The sequence below is a fragment of the Macrobrachium nipponense genome, chromosome 32 (genome assembly GCF_015104395.2).
Source record: "Macrobrachium nipponense isolate FS-2020 chromosome 32, ASM1510439v2, whole genome shotgun sequence".
Taxonomy (NCBI): domain Eukaryota; kingdom Metazoa; phylum Arthropoda; class Malacostraca; order Decapoda; family Palaemonidae; genus Macrobrachium; species Macrobrachium nipponense.
The window spans coordinates 39,449,180-39,452,852 of record NC_061094.1 but is presented as its reverse complement, the minus strand read 5'-3'; the positions used below and the strand labels follow the sequence as shown (position 1 = coordinate 39,452,852).

Genomic DNA, 3,673 nt, shown 5'->3' with positions numbered 1-3,673 from the left:
TAAAAATGGTATATGACAGATTGGTTTAGCAATAAAATAATGGAAAATTATGCACAACTATTTGATGATGAAGCAATAAAATTATCAAACTATTAATAACGAAAAATTGGATGATTAACCAATACAATTATCAGAATATAATCAGCAACAAAATGGTTTTATATATCAACAGAATCATCAAATAAGTGAGAAACTAAGAATACGTTAAAATAATTATGACGAAAAAGACCATTTGAATTAAATAATTGTTAACATAATTATAGTCACATGAGATAAACTGAAGTGCATCTTTAAACATATAATTTTTAGAGATTATTGTTGAGAGAGACAATATAGAAATAAAGAGATAATGATCGTATATATACTCGGCAGAATGAAAAAGATAAATGCCGTGTTGAGATTACACATAATATGAAAAGACGGTAGCAGAGAAAGAGAGATCGATGGAGAGAAGAGAAAAACTGGTAACGTGTGAGTAGAGCGAAAAGACGATAAAAAAAAAAAGTTAGCTTTGGTATAGAAACCCAATAATATTCTTTGTAATAAGACAGTCGCATTGCCTCACCTAACGAGTTTTATCTAAATAGTAGAGGTGATTCTAGATTCTAATAATTATGGTTTTTCATAATGTAAATTAGGAAGTCGTTCAGTTTTAGTTATTTTCTTTTACTGTAGAAATATGGTATTAAATCACAGGTACGCGAGTACAAACACACACATAATATATATATATATATATATATATATATATATATATAGTATATATATATATATATATATGTGTGTGTGTGTGTGTGTGTGTGTGTGTGTGTGTGTGTGTGTGTGTGTAAATGTAACGTGTGTAGCCACAGATATCCATAAGGTGGTAACTGAGTTTGCATTTGCCTATGCATACGTTGCGTGTTCATTTTTTTGTGTTTGTTTACAACTGATATTTCTGCATATTTCATGTGTACATAGTTTACCTAAAATTATTTGTGTATGTTATATATATATATATATATATATATATATATATATAAATATATATATATATATATATATATATATATATATATATATATATATAAAGGTATATGCCACGAAGGAAAGTGAAAACACTAGAGTAGCTACTAGATTTTTCGACTCAGCGTCCTTTACTTAGCAGACTGACTGACATACATTTATCACGTTCCAAACTTTCGTGATTCAGTTATACATATATATATGTGTGTGTGTGTGACTGTTGTCACCATTTTATCCCTGTTTATGTAACCTCCTTCCCGTGTAGATGGTGTTTCGAAGACGTCGTAAATTGACAAATGTGAAGTTGAAATATATCAGCCAGAATTCCAAGAACGTTTCCTCAAGTTTAGTCATTGTGTTGCGGGAAGCTGCTGAACGCGTCGATTTTTCCCTTTGTGAAATATATACTATATTCATAGTTGGGAAGGGCTGCCTTTTACGGAATTATATACACTGAATACATCTTTATCTCAAATCTTCCTTGAGCAAAGAAACGATTTAAGAAGTATATACACTTTTCATATATATATATATATATATATATAAATATATATATATATATATATATATATATATATATATATATATAGATATATATATAATATATACTATTGATTTCTAATTTATATAAAACGCGCGTCCACACATGCATGTGTATATCGTATACATACACACACATATAGATATATGTATAAGTAAATGTTTGTTTATATATATATATATATATATATATATATATACACACATATATATATATATATATATATATATATATATATATATATATATATATATATATATAACTCCTTATATGTAACTGTCTGCATGTGACTGAATAAACAATGATATTGCTCAATAACCAATTAAGCATCACTAGATATCTCAAATGCCTACTTTTTCGAAATATTTCCAAAGAGTGTTCTCAGGTGTTAGAGGAAAGTGCCACAATAGAAAGTCTTTGTTGTAATAAAAGACCAGCAAATATATGTATTTGGAAACCCTTACCTAGTACTGCACGTTTCTTGGATGGTTACCGTTGCTTCCAGTAATCTTGGTCCTGTGAGGCGGCTTGAGCCCGTAATAAGTCCAGCTTCCTGGATGAAATACTTCCTGACTTGGATATATTAACAGCCAGGAAGGAGCTGATATAATCAGCTCGCTAACCACACCTCCACCCCCTCCTTCTCCCCCTCCCCCACCGAGGGCACCACTAATCACCTCTTTATCGTTATCACTGTCACCTATAAATCATCGTCACTGACATTCTCCGGCCGACGTAAAGACGCTCTCGGCCCCGAAGCTAAATCGAGACGGTTTGAAGTTCTCAAAACAAAGTTGGAAGTTTTATTTATCTTTTTTGTTTTTCCAGGGAAAGTTTCAACGCAATGTGTGGAAGCACTTTTCTCTCAGCACTAGGGGAATAAAGTAAATTTTTTCCTCTATTAAGGGTCTAAATGATGCATGGAGTGCAGAACTGTGAGGTTTTTTTTTTTCAAGGTTTAAAACTTGAGCGTGACAAAGTTTCTCTCGGAGCCACGATCGCGTAGCGATGGGTAAGGAGAAAACGAACTGACACGCGGGATGCGCGCCGTGCGACCTGCCAGATGCGACTGTTGGCAAAGTGGGGATTCTCTCTCTCACTCCTCTGCTGAACCACCACCACCAGCAGTCTCTCTCTCTCTCTCTCTCTCTCTCTCTCTCGATAGTCTTTCTTCAGGGAGCGCGCACATCGCTCGCTGGTCGGTACTCATTCCGTTCTCCTTTTAGGCCAATTCGCTTTGTCCCAATGTTTCGATTGTCATGCTTCTTTAAATTTATATTTTCGCATCGTAAATGTTTTCTGGACATGTGTAACTTATGCGTAATATAATAATATTAAAGCCCGTTTTGATTTCCCGTGGGATTCACATGGTTGATAACAGGGGAAAAGGTAAAAATATCGTTTGAAGAAGTTTGATTATATCAATTTTTTATATATATATATATTTTTTTAAAACTCTGCTTTGAAATATCTCCCAGAAAGATAAATTGTTCAAGTCATCGGTGTGTAACATTCCTTAGCGTGACATTCACATGGAATTGCCTTTCAAACGCAATAATAATATAATAATAATAATAATAATAATAATAATAATAATAATAATTAATAATAATAATAATAATTTTAAAAAATCCTCATAGAATCCCGAAAGCTATCCTTGCTGTTTTCAAATTTAAATATATGTACATTTACATGACTGTGGATTTGTTTCCCAATAATAATAATAATAATAATAATAATAATAATAATAATAATAATAATAATAATAATTAGGAGGAGGCAGGATGCAACCCGGAACCCCATACTATGAATACCACCCATTCGAATTGGAGGACAGTGATAGCTCTCCCCCCCAAAAAAAAAAATTAATAATAATAATAATAATAATAATAATAATAATAATAATAATAATAATAATCAGCTTCCTCAAAAATACAATGCGCAACTGGAATACAATACTTACAAGCTCTGGAATAAGACTAGCAGAGGTTAATATCAGGAGAGGGATCTTCCAGGGCGACTCACTGTCCCCACTACTCTTCGTAGTAGCCATGATTCCCATGACAAAAGTACTACAGAAGATGGATGCCGGGTACCAACTCAAGAAAAGAGGCAACAGAATCAACC

The 3,673-nt window shown here is 32.5% G+C and overlaps 1 pseudogene; it reads right to left on the bottom strand.

The window, feature by feature from the left end:
- LOC135207358 (uncharacterized) overlaps positions 1-2,639 on the bottom strand; it is a 469,824-nt pseudogene extending 467,185 nt beyond the window's left edge.
- Positions 2,640-3,673: the final 1,034 nt, after the last annotated feature.